Consider the following 19983-nt stretch of genomic DNA (forward strand, 5'->3'; position numbering starts at 1 on the left):
GTTTATGTAACTGGGGCTCATTGTCTTCTAGGACGTCCATCTGTTCCGCCCATGAGGAGGATTTCACTACGGTAGCCGCATTAACATTAAGTTTGCTATCCTCTTGTCCCTGTTCAACAGTCTGGCCTGTCACTGTGTTATGTGTGTGTCCCTCAGCGGAAGGTTCTAGTACTACTTCTTCAATATCCTGTGTATGTGAAGCTGGTTCATCTGTGTTAATGTGCTGTACGGCTGGTTCCATGGTGTTGTCTAAGTCTGTGAGATCTGCATGTGAAGTAGTAAGGTCTTCTAAGCTAGGAAGGGGTGGTGAACTAACGTCTCCACCATCCGCAGTAATGTTATTTATATTGCCAGTTCCGTCAGAAGCAGTCAACACAGTGCTGTATGTCGGCTGCCTGACGTTCAAAGCCGGTCGGCTTCTACGATGCGGACAATCTACTTGTAAATGTGTCGTTTCCTTACAGTAAAAACATGATTTCATTTGGCCCTCATACGTTAGGAGAATTCTACAGTCATTAACAGTTAGTTGAGTGGGTATAGGGTACTTAAGTTCAATATTGACAACACGAATGCCGTTACTCACGTCAGAAAATTCGTAGGGGTCACTCCACTTCTCGTCCTGAATGTCCTTGACCAGCCCGTAAGTTGACAGCACGCGGGCAAGCCGTTCGTTGTTTACTTCAGGTGGTAAGTTGAATACACGCACTCGCTTAGTAGAGGTGTCCGCAGCAGTAATTGTCACATTAGTTGAAAGACCAGTAGAAAGACGGAATACTTTCACACCTTCATGCCGGGATAATAAGTTTTCATATAGTACAACAGAGACTAATTTAATATACACTGCATTTTCCCCATTATGAAGTTGAATGGCTATAATTTGGTCCTTGTTAAGTCTGAGTTCTGTTCCTATCCAGCGATGAATTTCCAGTGGAGTAGGCCTATTATTCCTATCCTCAAACACACATTTAATAGTATTTTTTCGTATACTTGCCATATTAGTACTGAGGCTATTCCAAAGATGTAACGAGAACACAAGTCGCAATGACTTTCGCCCTAGCGCACTGTCACCGCTTGGCTGCTTGCCGTGTTACCTCGACCGAGGTTGCGCACGAACTAATGGGACCACACATGCAGTATCGCATCTGCTTTCACTGTCTTTGTCATGTACAGGTCGTACTGTAGGACCACTGACGTCATACAAGGAGGCGAACTGTTGTAACCAAGGTTGAAGTTTACAGAACACAACTTTATTTGCTTCACTTTATGATATTTACACAAATAACTGAAATTTATTTTGAAGCAAAAAGGAATATTGAATCTTGAGAAAAGTCTGTCTTTATACAATATGTACAGGTTTGCAGTCTTTATATACACTTCTATCTTGAAAAGATAGTCTTTGTGAATTGACACTTTGATAGTCGAGAACTATCTGGCACACTAACATAAATGTTATGAGAGTCTTTGTTTGTTGAAGTGCCTGAATTCCTAAAAAGCAAGTTCAATTGATTGAAGAAATTCCACCTAGCGAAACTAAGGGAGCTTGCATAAATTAGGGAATGAAAATGGCTTGTAAAAGAATTACGGAACATAGGCAGCGGAAACAGGTAAGGGAGCGGTGACCAGAGGTGAAACCTCGTACTGCCAGAAATTCAGTCCACCTGGTCGAAGCACATTTTCAAGAGGAGTAGCCTCCGTGCTCGACGTAGGGTGTATTCTGGAGTTGGACACCGGGGCAAGTGGGCAAGTGAGCAGGCCGGGAGCTCCTATTTATAGTACTCTCGATGGTCAGGCACGCGCACTGAGGGCTGCGCGTCGAAGCTAGCAGAATGATACACAGGCGCGCGTGCAGCTGGCTGGTGGAGCGAGAAGGGAGCGCCGGACATACAACACGAACAGTTTCCTCCGACCAACGCGCGCAATGCAAGCACGTGATAAATCTGTGTCTTGTAGTTAATAAATATTCACAAACGTTGCGTTAATGGTAACAGGTGAGATCATTAATAGCCGAAATATCACGAAGGCGCTGCTCTATCTTAGTCTACAAAGACAGTGAAGGTTGTGAGAGGAGTTGAAAGTATGAAGCGTGATCGCTAATCGTTATCTTAATTGTTGTTAAGGCTAAATACTGTCTACTAGCAATAGATAATGTGATTAGCTGCCACCCCCAGAGGCCCGGGTTCGAATGCCACCCAGCGGCGGCTCATGATGATAGAAATGGGTGGGGCACATTCAACATATTAGGAACACTAGGAATCAATTAAATTAATCTTAAATTAATCCGCCATTGAATATATTATTCATTGTACAATTCCTCTGTATGAGCCTTTGGCTCGTTGGAATTAATTATTGAAATAAATATCTATCTATCATCTACCTTCTTATTTCTTGTATATGAAACTGCGATTGTAGGTTCTGTTTTTATCTTTGAACGATTTATGCTAAGCTCTGGTCTTGGTCGGCCCATTTCTTTAGCTAATAATCTGTTTTCGTAATTAAGAGATTTTGTTTGTAAGTAGTTAACTTGATTCATTTTAAAAACACTTATGCTCGCAGAGGAATACACTCAGATACATCACACTAATCTTCACACACTTTTCAGACTTACAATGAACATCGACACCGATGGACACGATTAATCTAACAGACGTACAAGGTAAGCACAGGTTTGCTACAAACACTACTTTTGCGCGCGTTAATAATACATATGCCGATAAGAAAGTATAGCTGGGTGCTATCTAGTAGGCTGTAGGAGAAGTAAGTTCAAAATACGAACTAGCGCTGAAGTGTCACGTCGTAGAAATACTGTGACCGGGTCAATGGAATTTGCCATAACCCCCTTTACCCCTCACAGCTCGCAGAATGAGGGAATGATGTTCAGGTATAAGAACGAGTCGGTCCCATCCGGGATTAGACCTTTACTATGTTGCCTAGTTTAGTCCAGGGCTGCTAGAACAAGAACAACCATGGTGAATCATAGCCTCTTGAACTCACTGAAGACGGTCGTGACAGTAATCGTGCATAATGTTGTTCTGATTTTTATAATAGTTTTAATCGGTGGAGGGGCACACGACCATGTGACCTAAAGGCAGAAACGCGCCTGATGCCACCTCTGCCACGAAATTTGAAAAGTGGTACGAGGGGCGGAACGGGGTCCACTCAGCCTCGGGAAGTCAACTGAGTAGAAGGGGGCTTCGATTCCCTCCACAGCCATCCTCGAAGTGGTTTTCCATGGTTTCCCACTTCTCCTCCAGGCAATACCGGGATGGTACCTAACTTAAGACCACAGCCGCTTCCTTCCCTCTTCCTTGTCTATCCCTTTCAATCCTCCCATCCCTCACAAGGCCCCTGTTTAGCATAGCAGATGAGGCCGCCTAGACGAGGCACTGGTCCTCCTCCCCAGTTTTATCCCCCGACCCAGAGTCTCACACTCCAGAACACTGCCCTTGAGGCGGTAGAGGTGGGATCCCTCACTGAGTCAGAGGGAAGAGCCAACCCTCGAGGGTAAACAGATTAAGAAGAAGTAGTATAATAATGAAGAAATCATTTAGTAGAAGGATAGGTGGTCCGCCTCTGTGGTGTAGTGGTTAGTGTGATTAGCTGCCGCCCCCGGAGGCCCGGGTTCGATTCCCGGCGCTGCCACGAAATTTGGAAGGTGGTACGAGGGCTGGAACGGGGTCCACTCAGCCTCGGGAGGTCAAATGAGTAGAGGAGGGTTCGATTCCCACCTCACCCATCCTGGAAGTGGTTTTCCGTCGTTTCCCAATTCTCCTCCGGGAAATCCCGGAATGGTACATAACTAAAGGCCACGGCCGCTTCCTTTCCGCTTCCTCGCCTATTCCTTTCAATCTCCCATCGCCCCACAAGGCCCGTTTTCAGCATAGCAGGTGAGGCTGCCTGGGTGAGGTACTGGTCATTCTACCCAATGTCTCACGCTCCAGGACACTGCCCTTGAGGCGGTAGAGGCGGGATCCCTCGCTGATTCCGAGTGAAAAACCAACCCTGGAGGGTAACCAGATTAAGAACAAGAAGAAGGATAGGTTTTATAAATTGCATTTAGTTCTATATTTATAAACATCATCGGAGCTACAGTACGGCCTGTATATGACGAAGGCTGTGTAAGCAGGTACTTAAAAAATCTGCGCGGTCACGTGGTGTAATAGTTAGCACTCTGGATTCTGAATTCTTTTTTTTTTTTTTTTTTTTTGCTATTTGCTTTACGTCGCACCGACACAGATAGGTCTTATGGCGACGATGGTATAGGAAAGACCTAGGAATGGTAAGGAAGCGATCGTGGCCTTAATTAAGGTACAGCCCCAGCATTTGCCTGGTGTGAAAATGGGAAACCACGAAAACCATCTTCAGAGCTGCCGACAGTGGGGTTCGAACCAACTATCTCCCGATTACTGGATACTGGCCGCACTTAAGCGACTGCAGCTATCAAGCTCGGTAGGATTTATGGAAAGATTAACTGTACTCATTTGTTCTAGGTGGTAAATGTAAATACCACGAAGTTTTTCTTAATAGGGATATAGGTTCCGAAACGTAGATTGCTATATCTTTGACCACATCAAGCGGTGTCAGGACTGCGTTAATTTGTCACCTAATTTTCTTGTTACAACGTCTCCTAAATCGAAGTTCAAATTGATAATAGTACATTTTCATTTTTTTTTTTGTCGAGAGTTATTCCGGCAAGTTTTGGTATAATTAGGTAAGGAAAGTCTACATTTTGTTATGTCGTTGTGAGTAAAATGGTCTTTAAATTTAAGCTCGTAATGTAAGTAACGTGTGTGTCCGGTTCATTGGCTGAATGGTCAACAGTGAGGCCTTCGATTCAGAGGGTCCCGGGTTCGATTCCCGGCAGGGTAGGGGATTTTAATTGCATGTGATTAATAATTGTATTTACACTAGAAATACTAATAACATTCGGTGAACGTTAAATTATAGTCAGTACAACACTCCTGCCAGTTGGCCAGCCAGCATCCTCTCTGTTCATCATCATCATCATCTGTTTACCCTCCAGGTTCGGTTTTTCCCTCGGACTTAGCGAGGGATCCCACCTCTATCGCCTCAAGGGCAGTGTCCTGGAGCTTCACACTCTTGGTCGTGGGATACAACTGGGGAGTATGACCAGTACCTCGCCCAGGCGGCCTCACCTGCTATGCTGAACAGGGGCCTTGTGGAGGGATGGGAAGATTGGAAGGGATAGGCAAGGAAGAGGAAGCGGCCGTGGCCTTAAGTTAGGTACCATCCCGGCATTCGCCTGGAGGAGAAGTGGGAAACCACGGAAAACCACTTCGAGGATGGCTGAGGTGGGAATCGAACCCACCTCTACTCAGTTGACCTCCCGAGGCTGAGTGGACCCCGTTCCAGCCCTCGTACCACTTTTTCAAAGTTCGTGGCAGAGCCGGGAATCGAACCCGGGCCTCCGGGGGTGGCAGCTAATCACGCTAACCACTACACCACAGAGGCGGACCTCTCTGTTCATACCCGTAATATTAAAAGAAGCATTTCACCGGGCGAGTGGGCCGAACGGTCAGGGGCACGCGCTGTGAGCTTGCATCCGGGAGATAGTGGGTTCGAATCCCACTGTCGGCAGCCCTGAAGATGGTTTTCCGTGGTTTCCCATTTTCACACCAGGCAAATGGTGGGGCTGTACCTTCATTAAGGCCACGGCCACTTCCTTCCCACTCCTAGCCCTTTCCTGTAACATCGTCGCCATAAGACCTATCTGTGTCGGTGCGACGTAAAGCAAATAAAAAAAAAGCGTTTTGACAGATGGGGTTGGAGGGAGAAGCATTGCACGGTGTTGCCACATTCCTTTCTCCTTCCCTTCGGTTTCGGTTCATTTGTTTGTTCGTTCAGACCGCTGTGGTATGTTGTACGTAACTCAGAAATGAGATGTTTGACAACTCCAAGCAACACGAGCAGGCCAGCAGGCTTATCTCCATGGCAACTGCAGTGGGACCGCCCTTGTTTCCATGGAAACCATACCCCCTTCTCCCTTCCCCCCACCCAGGCAGGCAGTAAACGGACCTCCCTCTAAGAACTCCCAGAACTCGTCTTTCAATATTACGCTTATAATTCGCCATAGTGCTAATAATAATTACTGCCGATTGGTCCATTCTTCTTTACGGTTTGATAGCATTTTAGCACCTAGAAGTATCTCACACAATTCACTGCACACGTAGAAACCATGTTTGTAGTATACATTTCACAAACAAATATACCCTTCTTATTAGTAACGCTTTTCAAAAATAATCCTCCCAAATCGGAATGAGATTATTAACAGTTTATACGCCAGACAAACTCCATCGGGTGTACCTGATTGTTATTCAAACTAGTTTTATGAAATGTTACTGGAGAAGCACGCACTTAAAATAGGCTATGATTTATGTGATTATTATTGTAAGCTATCAATATTTACTAACGTCGTTTTGCCTCTTCCTTGAAATAACACCAAGTCCCGTCTAAATCCGTACACCAAAACTAATCAGGGTCTCTAATTTTACTTGGTGAAACACGAAACCGTCAACAGTCACGAACACCGACTCTCCACTGACAAATGGGAGTGACCATTTCCCCTCGACACCTATTATATAATCACCCCAGTGAAGCCTAGATTTGGCTTGTAAACACAACTTTTCTTCAACGGCAAATTCCAGTCCCAAATCTGGAGCATAACACTGCAGTTTATGATGATAACAAGAGTCTTAGTAATTAATTTACTACAAGCGTTCCCAAGATATCACGTTCGCCTCCATGGGATCCATCAGGTGTAACACGTACGGTGTCTTGAGTGCGATGTTCCCACTTGACCTCGTCATCTTTCAATACAGTCTAATGTTCGTAAATTATTTTAAAAGGTATTGGAATTTCTCACGTTGTGACTTAGTTCAATGTCTACTCAATAGCAATCCTCTGAAGAAAGAAAAAAAGTTTCCTACACTGAGAAAAGGCTATCAGAACTGCTGCTATTTCTTGGAGTACCATCAAGGAAAACATATTCTTGTATTGTTAGACAGTCCGAATGAGGGTAGGAATTCTCTCTCTCTCCGTTGCAAATCCAAAGTGATTGGTTCTCTCTCACTTACAGCCCAGAGACAATGGTTACAGAATGTAGGTTCTTCTTATTCTTCTTCTTCTTCTTATTATTATTATTATTATGCAACACGACGATTTTCTTTCTTTCTTCATTTCTTTCTTTCTTTCTTTCTTTCTTTCTTTCTTTCTTTCTTTCTTTCTTTCTTTCTTTCTTAATCTGCTTATCCTCCAGGGTCGGCTTTTCAATGGGAATCAGCGAGAGATCCCACCTCTACCGCCTGACGGGCAGTGTCCTGGAGCTTCAGACTCTGGGTCGCGGGATGAAACTGGGGAGGATGACCATTACCTCCCCCAGGCGGCCTCACCTGCTATGCTGAATAGGAGCCTTGCGGGGGAATGGGAAGATTGGAAGGGATAGACAAGGAAGAGGGAAGGAAGCGGCCTTGGCCTTAAGTTAGGTACCTGGAGGAGAAGTGGGAAACCACGGAAAACTACTTCCAGGATGGCTGAGGTGGGAATCGAACCCACCTCTTCTCATTAGACCTCCCGTGCCTGAGTGGACCCCATTCCAGCCCTCGTACCACTTTTCAAATTTAGTTGCAGAGCCAGGAATCGAACCCGGGCCTCAGCGGGTGGCAGCTAATCACACTAACCACTACACCACAGAGGCGGACAATACGATGATTGCTAGAACTATCACTCTGAATCAACTTTATTAGCCTGCAATCATCAATCATATCATCAATTTTGTATAACGATCTGCGATCTCGCCGGATAATTTTCCCCTCCAATTACAACTTTAGAAACCTTCTTAGACTGAGACAGAACAGTGCTTTGTTGGGTCGGTTGTAATCGGTGAGGTCCCATGGTGTAATGGTTAGCACTCTGGACTCTGAATCCAGCGATCCGAGTTCAAATCTCGGTGGGGCCTTGAATTTTAATTTCGAGTTTCTTAATTCTCGGATGCATTTCTTTCCGTTCTGAAAGATTATCGTAACATTGACATAGTCCTTCGCTGTCATGAGGTATTGTGCTTTTCCTGAACCTGATGGCGTTTCAAACATCAATTTTTTTACACACACAATTCTTCCTGTCCGCCTCTCCGGTGTGCTGGTTAGTGTGATTAGCTGCCACCGCAGGAGGCTCGTGTTCGATTCCCGGCTCTGCCACTAAATTTGAAAAGTAATACGAGGGTTGGAACGGGAACGGCCTCGGGGGGTCAACTGAGTAGAGGTGGGTTCGATTCCCACCTCAGCCATCCTGGAAGTAGTTTTCCGTGGTTTCGCACTTCTCCTCCAAGCAAATGCCGGGATGGTACCTAACGTAAGGCCACGGCCGCTTCCTTCCCTCTTCTTTGTCTATCCCTTCCAATCTTCCCATCCCCCACAAGGCCCCTGTTCAGCATAGCAGGTGAGGCAGCCTCGGCGAGGTATTGGTTATCCTCCCCAGTTGTATACCCCGACTCAGAGTCTAAAGCTCCAGAACACTGCCCTTGAGGTGGTAAAGGTGGGAATCCTCGCTGAGTCCGAGGGAAAAACTGACCCTGGAGGGTTAACAGGAAAAGAAGAAGATGGAAACTGCATACTGATTAACCAAAAATATCTACAACAAGAAATGTATCTTCAAGCACACAAAACTAAAACATTACAATACAGTCAAAAAACCAGAATCTTTCTCCTGAAGATGTCACTGTATGAATTTCGACTTGTTTTTGTTTACTATTTATCTAGAAGTTTGAACATTCTCTCATAGATGTCACTGCCGAAAACGTATGATCATGCACCCTGGTGCGAAGTGAAGGAACTTTATTTGAAGAAATTTTGTATTCATAAGTTTGTTCTTTACTAAATTTCGTTCATTCATTTGTGGGTTGGCAATATTTCGAATTTAGCCAATCCAGAATTTCTGTAATTATTTTTTAGCCAATCACCGGCTTCTTCTTCGATTTGGTGTGTACCTGTAAGGTATCCAATAAAATTGAGAGGGTGTGGCTTAATTATTCTTGAAAAGTCTCGAACCTTCCCCGGGGGTTTATAAACTGCTGATTTTCACATCTCTGGGCCACTTAATCTATGTCTAACTAAATGTGGGGTTGTAAAGCAGGGGGCGGGAGGCGCTTCTTTTATCAGGCAGCAGGTCTTTATTAAGGTAATGGCCATTTAACATCCTTTTTTTCTTGCAAGCTCAGCAGTTTAACCCGCGGGAAAGGTGCGAAACTTTTGCCATGTAACCTATCTTTCTGTAATGTAAATTTCTGCCGGCTTATGTAAATATCTTTAATTGTAAATCGGGGATAGAGAGAGCTTTACCCTCTCGAGCTCCCCTTCATTTTGGTTTGAGGTGACTACGTTTTGGTAACTGATTTTCTTCTCTTCCTCAATGTCTTAAATAATTCTTATACGAGTCACCTCCATACTTTGGGAATAGCCCCTGTTTCATCGGCCTAGTGCCTTTTAGGTTTTAAGAAGCTACATAGAGGAGTGTAAATATTCGCCTCTTCCTTTTGTTTGGGCCATTTATTTAATGGTTAGTCCTTTTACTCGAAGGCCCTGTAGGTTGTGTACGAGATACCCCTGTTTCTATTTGTAAGCTAGGCCATGGAAGGCCAGAAAGTATAAGACATTTTTGGTGTTGCCTTGAATAGGAGTGAAAAACTGAGAGCGTGTCAGCTCTTTTCATGTGTTGTAAAAGTGCAACCGAGAGGCTTGATATTCTAATTGTGAGCAAGTGCTCTATGTATTAGGGGTTTTCTGCCCTTTTGAACAAATTGTTGCTTGGTTAAAGTTGAACTAGGAGCTCAGAATTGTAAAATTAAGGCTTGCTACCCCAAGAATGCTTAAAGGTTGAAAGCTCGGATCCTTATAAGTCTTGGTTCTAAATCGCCATACCAGTGTTATTGTTGATAAAGTTTTGTTATTCTTGTTTATTAAAATTTAGAAAATATAACCTTGTTAAAGTTTTATATTAACTTCGATTTGGTAGTTAGACCCATTCACCCCGGCACCTTCTTTCACCTCTGCTGTTCGACAGATACCTCGGAATAATAATAATAATAATAATAATAATAATAATAATAATAATAATAATAATAATAATAATAATAATAATAACAACAAACAGGCAAAAGTAACTTACGGAACGTTATTAATGTCTGCTTCAATAATGACTTACGCCACTGTCATTCTCAAGGGGTCAATTATGTGTGAATTCAATGTTGCTGGTGTTACTTTACGATACTTCTTCATTCCGTTTATTGCCAATATACACTTTGTCTTGTTTCTTTTTTGTATTTCTGCCATGGGAACGCGTAAAACTTAACACTAGGATCGCTATAAGGTTCTGAATTAAGGCAGTTCACGGCACAAGAGTACGAGGACTTTCCATATTGCCTCTACAGGGCGGTCGGAAACAACGGGCGCCTTAGAGTGTTGCTCATACTGATAAAATTAATTTACAGGATAAAAACGATATCTCGCACCGGTGTCTTTTTGTCAGCTGCACAAGTTAGCCGATCAGAATCGCTGCGTGGGAGAATTAAAACTGGATTTGCGGGGTGGTGTTGCTGAATCTGTACGTGGCATAGAAACAGCTTGAGAGCCATGCCGAGAAATCATCATCAAACACAAACACACCGCCGGTTTCAACCAGTGTTACCGTAGCGTACTCGCTTTGGCGCGATCCTATTAGCTCGGCGAAGTTTCATTCGTCGCCCGGTGCTCCAACACAACCTCGCAAAGCCTATTTGAATTCGCTGTCGATGCGATCTTATTGGCTCAATCCAGCAGCTGATAAAATGCGATATATGGAACTATTTATTTCGAGTCATCTATCAGTGTGAACAACGCTCTAATACTCATATACCGGTTCACGCTCTTTCCGACCGCCATGTAGGCATATGTGTATTTTTTTTTTTTTTTGCTAGTTGCTTTACGTCGCACCGACACAGATATACTGAGAGTCAGCTTAAGACCTTAGCGGTCCCTTTGATGTAAGTCAGACTTCTGGTCGGTGAAAAGGCTTCCGCAGCGCGAAATAGTTCCCTAGGTTTGTTACTTGTTCCTGAAGTCAGGAGCTTCCTTCAGTTTGGTTAGATATTCTGGTGAACTGACTTGATGAATTAAAATTTTTGCCCTGTATAAATATGGAAAATATATCACAGGTTGTATGTTATTCGGGTTCGTTACCAACTCTTATATTTCATACGTAGATGGTTGTGAATAGTTATTGTTCTCAGTGGTGTATGTAGCAAAATAATAATAATTTAATATGATATTGATATCTTATTGCACTGTGTACTTAGTAAGTTTGTTCGAGTTCATTCCACTGTTGATAAGTTCGCATAATATGTGGGACGTTGAAGATGGATCCAAGAAAACTGTTGGCAATACTGGCTGCAACAGCGTGTTATATTCATAATGGCTGCCAGCTGTGAGCAAGACGTGTGTGATGCCGTGACGCTTGAGTCCCCTGTGAAATACTTTAAAACTAACAAAAGTAGAGAAAAATAAAGTAGAAAATCTAAACCAAATTGTTTTAAACGTTTACAGTAGCCTACGAGATTAGAATCCACTGTGGACTGTGGAAGACGTGAAAAAGTCCGCGCAGCTGATCGGCGTTTCTGTGTACAGTGTTTACGCCGCTCGCTTGGAATGGAAAATCCAAGTCTCCAGGGAAAGAAAGATGTCAGCTCAGCACTCGCCGTAAATAAAACAGGAAGGGCCTTAACACGGTATGGGAATAGGATGTTTGGCGTATTCGACGATGATAATAATAATAATAATAATAATAATAATAATAATAATAATAATAATAATGTGTACTTTACTTTATATTCGCAACCGCACTCTACCTACAGAAATGTTGTCATGAGAGGATCATGAGTTCGTTTTTACCTTCCGAATGACGAGACTACAATATTTACAACATTCCTGGAAGCATTGTATTTTGCAATCCCACTCACCGGTGGGTTTTTCAGCTTTTTTAACTATGAGAAACTGCCACTGACAGTCGTTGCAAGAGAGCGGGATCGTATACGTATGTGGTAAGTCTCCATGTGCCTCACACAAATCGCATTATGAAACAAAAATAATTCTTGCTTCTCTTGCCTCGGAATTCGTCAGTAATCTGTAGGTTTTATATGGTCAATGGAGGAATAAATAGGTATGGTACGTAATCAAAGTACAGCTATGTGAAAGGCAATGATTTCGTTTGATGCTTCACTATTTCAGAATGAAGCACTGTACTTGTCAGATGGACGCACGGCGTTAATGATAAGCTGGTTGTGGCGTAGATGGAGAACCACGATGAGACGGGAAGGGGGAACAGGGGACGTGCTCACATGCGGAAGGATACTTTTCCTAAGCTCTTAACTTGAATTTCAGTATAGGTCTTATGGCGACGATGGGACAAGGAAGGGCTAGGAGTGGAAAGGAAGCGGGCGTTGCCTTAATTAAGGTACAGCCCCAGCGTTTGCGTGGTGTGAAAATGGGAAACCACGGAAAACCATTTTCAGGGCTGCCGACAGTGGGGTTCGAACCCACTATCTCCCGAATACTGGATACTGGCCGCACTTAAGCGACTGTCGAGCTCGGTATTATGTGTAATTTACGTGTTCGAATATCCTCTACTATTATACAGACAAATAACAATACATTTTTTGTCAGTTAACACTGCAGTTGTGCGTTACATAAACCACTTTGAGCCTTATTCTTCCGCCACCTTTAGCACTACTAGTCACTTGCACGTTCCTCATAGCTCGACGCTTGCATGTGGACGTATTCCTGGTCAACCTCATTGGGATGGTTTCTATGAAGTAGTTTACTCATCCATTTACTCAATATTTCTTCATTGGTAGAGATGTTTCTTGGGCTTTGATCTTTCGTAAAGCACAAGCAAAGTGAGTTGTGTGCTTTGTATATTACCTCGTGTAATGTTGTGTCTTTCTCATTGAAAAATGCTCTAAGTCCACTCACTTGTTGCGTGCGTTGGTTGTTGATATTCACCAAAAAGGTTTCTGGGGAGTGGTGTTCTTCCTACTGATGTCTTGGGATGATAATCTACTTGCTTTAATCATCAAAACTCTACAATTTCATTATAAAGCATCCATGTCAGTGTTACTCCTATTTATAATACCAAATGAGTATCCCAAAAGCGGAATAGCATAGGTGTTGATCGCATTGATCACACATATTACATCGAAGTTTGTTCTTAGGGTCTTCTGAACACGTTTGCAAAACACGGATAGCTTGCCTCATTCCCAGGTACTTGCATGCATCATCAGCATCCATAGCATCGATTACCCTTCCATCTCCAAATGTGGGGCTTCCTTTAATATTCTCCTGACTACATTGTGGGTCTTGGATTTATTAAGTCCAAGTCTTTGTTGATGTATCTTCAGAAATTTTCAATCAGTCTCAGTAATCAGGCAAGTTGCTCTTTATTCCATGTGTAAATCTATAAAAACACACAACAAGAGGTCATGCAAAGCAAGAATATTTTATCCCCGAGATCTAAATTCGAAGCCACATTTGGTTGAATTAAGGAGGCTAGACAGTTAGTTCGAATTTAAAATTAACCAAGTCGGACTTTGTGCATCTCCATGAAGAATGCTTCCCCTAACTTGAATCTCGATGATTTCAGTATATTACACCGGTGTACGCAATGGGAGCTTTGTCTTCCATTTCGTCATTACGTTTCAGAAATGAAACGACTGTGACATCAGCTTTGCAGAGCTGAAGAATCTTTATCAACCAATGATTGGGCACTTTTTTGTTGTTATTTGCTTAACATCGCACCGACACAGATAGGTCTTAAGGCGACGATGGGACAGGAAATGCCTAGGAATGTGAAGGAAGCGTCCGCGGTCTTAATTAAGGTACAGCCCCCGCATTAGCCTGGCGTGAAAAGGGGAAACCATGGAAAACCATCTTCAGAGCTGCCGACAGTGGGGTTCGAACCCACTGTCTCCCGGATGCAAGCTCACAGCTGCGCTACCTTAACCGCACGGCCAACTCGCCCAGTGATTGGGCACTGCATCGAAATATTTTTGTAGTCAATGTAGGCCATACACAGATGTGGTGTATGCCTGTTTGAACACCACTGAATTATTGACAAGTTGTTCTTTGCGTCCTTGGAGTCCATTCCGCAGCCTTTTATGTTGCCCAGCAATGATGTTACTTACGTCAATATGTTTGAAAACGGAAACAGAAGCACCCCAGAATTCAGAAACTGGTAGCAGCTTGAAATTAGAATTGTAGTTCCCACCACGATATGAATCGCATCGCAGAAATCAGAGTCAAGAATGCTAACCATTACACCATTGGACCGCATCGCGGTTTAATACTACCTTCGTCGTGATTGTATACGGTTCATGCGTTCATGAACGTAACATTTGATGATAATTTTCGCTGTTTTCGGTACCTTTCATATTTCTCTAAATTTAAGTTACATGCTGTTCTTACCTTAATTACTTTTTTCGATCTGGCTACTTTTCGTTGATTGCTTACAAGTTTCCTTCGATGTGCACTCATGTTACCGGTTAAACGAACTCTGTGCACATATTTTCCTTCACTTTGCGCTGCCCTACGTCATTCCTTCTTGGTTTCTGATTGGTTGCAGCACCTTAACATGACTGCTTACGTCACTGGTAACTTTTCTCTTGATTGGTGCCGAAAGTGTATCCTTCCGCGCTTTCTTGTTCTTTTATTGGTTCTTTTCGTTATTTGCATTTAGTATTTATTATATTTATTAATTGTAAATTTTAAGGATATTCTATCTGGGTTTCCCTTTTCTTAGTGTTTGGTTATTTTTTGTTAAGATTTCCATGCACAATTTGTAAATTACTTTTGTTAGTTTTCCAGTACTATGTTGCGTCGCATCTGGAATCTTCCTTTGTGCTATTTAAGCGACATGCCTGCCTGTATGCTTCGCCTTATCATTCCGGATTTGGCCGGAATCGCCGCCTGGTGTTCCGCAGCAGTTACTATGCTGTACCTTCTTGAGAAACATATTCGCTGCACGCATATGTAATAGCAACTTCTCTTCAGCGTGCATCTTTGCTACAGTCAACTCGAGGTTGTTTACCTCCCCTTCATCGCTCAGGTCTTGTTTGCTCTAAGCATGTTAGCCAGCTAGCTGCACCGACATGGCATTGTCGGCCTCGTACTTTACATTTGAACATGATAACAACACCGGCTTAGGCTTGGTCTTCGCACCAGTATCTATTGAATTATTTTTTAATGACTGGTTTTACCTAATTTGTGTGTATAGACATGTTTTGCCCAGATATCGGCTGGTTCGTCTGCAAACTCATTTACTACAGCTCTTAAACGAATAATGAAGATACTGGACAAAAGGTTCCCCTTTTTCTTGAACTTATTACTCCCCGGTGGAGACTTGTGTGTTAAGACTCAATTTCAGCACTGTTGTGCTACACTGTAAATTTTTCAAATTTCTATCTTTAACCTTGTTGTTTTGATAGCTTTACTTTTCAAGTATTTATAATTATTCCACTTATTCGGTCTGGTATTTTAACCAGCCTTCAACGTGAATTAATTATTTGGAGATTGTAATCTCATTTCACAGCTATAGTAAGACACAGTCTTACCTATTTGTTCTTGTTCGCACAGCCTGTGGCAACTTTCAGCTCAAGGCCAAGTGCTGAAATATAATATATAATCATTGTTCGAATTTTTCTAAATTTTCTTGTTATTTCTACATTATTTATTTAATAAACATTGTAACTGATGATTTCCTTTCTTATTTCCCGAGAAACCTTGGAAACACCCCTCCGGCTTTCCATTGTTTTCTCCAGTATAGGACGTAAGGTAGCTCCGATGACGTATAAAATATAGAACTAAATCTTCTATATTAATCTGTTTACCCTCCAGGGTTGGTTTCTGGGATCCCACCTCTACCGACTCAAGGGCAGTGTCCTGGAGTTTTATGCACTGGGTCGGGGGATACAACTGGGGAGGATGACCAGTACCTCGCCCAGGCGGCCTCACCTGCTATGCTGAACAGGTGCCTTGTGGGGGGATGGGAAGATTGGAAGGGATAGACAAAGAAGAGGGAAGGAAGCGGCCGTGGCCTTAAGTTAGGTACCATCCCGGTATTTGCCTGGAGGAGAAGTGGGAAACCACGGAAAACCACTTGCAGGAGGGCTGAGGTGAGAATCGAACCCACCTCGTGGCAGAGCTGAGAATCGAACCCGGGCCTCTGGGGGGTGGCAGCTAATCACACTAACCACTACACCACAGAGGCGGACGTAGAACTAAATACAGTTTATAAAACCTAAATTTGTATTAAATTATTTCTTCATTATTATGCATGCAGTTTAAACAATTATAACATCAAACTATTGCCGGTAGACAGTATTTAGATAACTATTAGTGATCTCACTTCATACTGCGGGCATTCGTCGCAGGATAGTCTTTGACTCTTTGCGTGACGTCATCGGAACGAGAGTACGCTACGCACTTAACGTAATCATAGCAGGTGCTAGTGTGCATGTGAGGTCCCATGGTGTAATGGTTAGCACTCTGGACTTTGAATCCAGCGATCCGAGTTCAAATCTCGGTGGGACCTGCAATTTTAATTTCGTGGTATAACCAGTTACGTAATTCTCGGGGCATGGCTTTCCGTTCCCAAAAATTATTGTAACATTGACAATCATTCTCTGTCATGAGGTAATTGGTGTTTACTGAATCCGATGGCAGCTTAAACTTGAGAAGTGTATATTAACGAGGGTTGGAGCAAAAGTCATTGCAACAACATTTTTCTTTTTACTAGCAGGTATTTGAGCGGATCACAAACTGCTGTTTGTCGCGAGGATACTACGCAGGCATAGTGTGTATTCACAACAACAGATGGCTCTGTGATTGCTGGTTGTAACACAGTAAGCGCTGTGAAATCATTTGTGCGGTGAGCGTCGTGCGAGGTGGAAGCCACGGTCACAATCAATTTCACGTAGGAAGGAATTTGACAGAACTTCTGTCGCCTTGGTGATCTGGTATGTCGCCACTCCGTGCAATAACGTTTGAGTTGCGGTTCGTATGCCCCGGCCCAAAAATCATCAATGGCAATTAGTCGTGACAGGAAGTGGTCGCCGTCCTCTTGTCAGTGCACTAGGTGGTCGGAGCTTGTTGAGTATCGCTTCCACTGTTGAACTTCCGTCAGAGCGTGCGATTGTGCGCATTTTGCGCGTTTGGAGCTCTGTCCGCAATATTGGTGGGTTTTTCGATGCCACTTGCCCTAACTCCACTGGCGTCCATCGTCCTCCTTCCTCCGGAGGGTGCTCAATGACGGCACGTGCCACGTTGGTCCGCACACTGACAGGTCGTTCCGATGCTGATCACCGGTTGCCACACGTCCTTGCTGAAACTATCCTACACACCATGCTACTGTGCTTTATTCCCAAACACTTTCACCAATTCAATGCGACAGTCTCTCGCATTTCCCTCCGGAGAACGACTGTTTTGATGGATGTGCGCTGCTCAACACGAGTTACTTCCATCGCACGACCCTCGCCACGCAAGTGATTTTTTCAGTGCTCTCTGTGCTACTACCAGCAATCAGAGCCATTTGTTGTTGTGAATACACACTATGCCTGCATAACTTCCACGCGACAAATAGCACTTTGTGATCCGCTCACATACCAGAGAGAAAAAGAATAGTTGCAATGACTTTTGTACAAACCCACAATATGTGAATGATCTTGCCAAATTGAGGAATGCGTTGATATTGTGAAAACAAATTGGATTACGTCGCACCGACGCGGATATATCTTATTGCGGCGATGGTAAAGGAAATGGATACAAGTGGGTAGGAAATCACTGAGGCCTTAACTAAGGTACAGCCCCAGTATTTGACTGGTGTGAAAATGGGAAACCACGCAAAAGTTTTGTGGCAGAGCCGGGAATCAAACTCAGGCCTCCGGAGGTGGCAGCTAATTACACTAACCACTACACCGCAGAGGCGGACAAAAAGAACAAGCTGGAACGCTTCACAATTTTCCGTGTCATCCTTGCGCAGGGGCTATGCTAACCTTCTCTGCATCGTTCCATTTTAGTATATGTACCGCTGAAGCGAGTACTACATATTGCAATATTTCTGTCATAAAATCCACTTGGTCCGCCTTTGTGGTGTAGTGGTTAGTGTGATTACCTGCCACCCTCGGAAGCTCTGGTTCGATTCCTGGTTCTGCTGAGAACTTTGCAAAGTGCTACGAGGGCTAAAACAGAGTCCACTCGACCTCGGAAGGTGAACTGATTAGAGGGAGCCATCCTCGAAGTTGATTCCCACTTCTCCTCCAGGCAAATGCCGGGATGGTACCTAAATTAAGGCCACGGCCGCTTACTTCGCTCTTCCTTGTCTATCCTTTCCGATCTTCCCCATCCCCCCCACAAGGCCCCTGTTCGGCATAGCATGTGAGGCCAATTGGGCGAGCTACTAGTCCTCCTCTGCAGTTGTATCTGCCCGACCAAATGTCTCACGCTCCAGGATACTGCAATTGTGACGGTAGAGATGGGATCACTCGTTGAGTCCGAAGGAAGAACAAATCTTGGACGGTAAACATATTAAGTAAAAGAACAATAATAATAATAATAATAATAATAATAATAATAATAATAATAATAATAATAATAATAATAATAATAATGATAATAATAATAATGATGACAACTATGCGCCTCTGTGGTGCAGTGGGTAGCATGATTAGCCGCATCCCGACCGAAGCCCGGTTTTCCTGCCACAAAATAACGATTAGCGATCTCGATTCATACTGCGGGCATTGGTCGAAAGTAGGTCTAACTGTTTGCACCTTTGCATGACGTCATCGGAACTGCAGTAAGGAAACCTTACAAAGGTACTCATAGGTGATGCAAGTGCGGCTGTGCGGTCCCATGGTGTAATGGTTAGCACCCTGGACTCTGAATCCAGCGATCCGAGTTCAAGTCTCGGTGGGACCTGCGATTTTAATTTCGAGGTTTATTACCACTTTCTTAATTCTCGCACGCATTTCTTTCCTTTCTGAAACGTTACCTTAAAACTGACCTAGTCGTTTTCTGTCATGAGTAACTGTGATCCTTCTGAGTCGGATGACGCGTTAAAACTTCAGAAGATCTAGAATTTTACATACATAATACTTCTTGCGAATGATGTAAAAGAATGGGGTAATGAATGAGTTTCGGGAGCACGGGTTGGTGACCTCGGATCCCCTTGGCGAATCTGGGTTTGCTTCCACTTACTTATTTCAGATTCGTCACTTTTATATATCCCGTTTGTCCACCCTTCGTCAACTCTAGTTCTCTTCCAACTCAGGCGGTATTAGAGCCTATATTTGCGAGACCTAGGGAATCTTTCATTTTCACGCCCTTCGTGGCCTTACATTCCTTTCGAGATATCTTTATTCCTCGACACGTCGGACTTCTTCCATTTTCCTTCCTATTAGTGTTCAGAGAGGAAAGTGGTAAAATACGCCAGCCTGTGTTGGTAGGTTTAATGGCACTTGAAATAACTCCTGCGGGACAAAATATCAGCACATCGACGTCTCCGAATACCGCGATAAGTAGTTAGTGGGACAAAACAATATTATGATAATTATTAATTTTATTATTATTATTCATCATCATCATCATCATCATCATCATCTGTTTACCCTCCAGGTTCGGATTTTCCCTCGGACGTAGCGAGGGATCCCACCTCTACCGCCTCAAGGGCAGTGTCCTGGAGCTTCAGACTCTTGGTCGGGGGATACAACTGGGGAGTATGACCAGTACCGCGCCCAGGCGGCCTCACCTGCTATGCTGAACAGGGGCCTTGGGGAGGGATGGGAAGATTGGAAGGGATAGGCAAGGAAGAGTGAAGGAAGCGGCCGTGGCCTTAAGTTAGGTACCATCCCGGCATTCGCCTGGAGAAGAAGTGGGAAACCACGGAAAACCA

At 43.7% G+C, this 19983-nt stretch overlaps 4 non-coding genes across 4 annotated transcripts; 3 read left to right on the forward strand and 1 right to left on the reverse strand.

Annotated features, from left to right (window-relative positions):
- The first annotated feature begins 7900 nt into the window (after positions 1–7900).
- TRNAQ-CUG (transfer RNA glutamine (anticodon CUG)) lies at positions 7901–7972 on the forward strand. The gene has a single exon. It is a non-coding gene; the product is annotated as a tRNA-Gln (tRNA).
- Positions 7973–16554: 8582 nt separating this feature from the next.
- Positions 16555–16626, forward strand: TRNAQ-UUG (transfer RNA glutamine (anticodon UUG)). The gene has a single exon. It is a non-coding gene; the product is annotated as a tRNA-Gln (tRNA).
- Positions 16627–18027: 1401 nt separating this feature from the next.
- Positions 18028–18133, reverse strand: LOC136872977 (U6 spliceosomal RNA). Its single transcript, XR_010860129.2, has one exon. It is a non-coding gene; the product is annotated as a U6 spliceosomal RNA (small nuclear RNA).
- Positions 18134–18938: 805 nt separating this feature from the next.
- On the forward strand, positions 18939–19010 carry TRNAQ-CUG (transfer RNA glutamine (anticodon CUG)). The gene has a single exon. It is a non-coding gene; the product is annotated as a tRNA-Gln (tRNA).
- Positions 19011–19983: the final 973 nt, after the last annotated feature.

The sequence above is a fragment of the Anabrus simplex genome, chromosome 4, assembly GCF_040414725.1.
Source record: "Anabrus simplex isolate iqAnaSimp1 chromosome 4, ASM4041472v1, whole genome shotgun sequence".
In the NCBI taxonomy this organism is placed as follows: domain Eukaryota; kingdom Metazoa; phylum Arthropoda; class Insecta; order Orthoptera; family Tettigoniidae; genus Anabrus; species Anabrus simplex.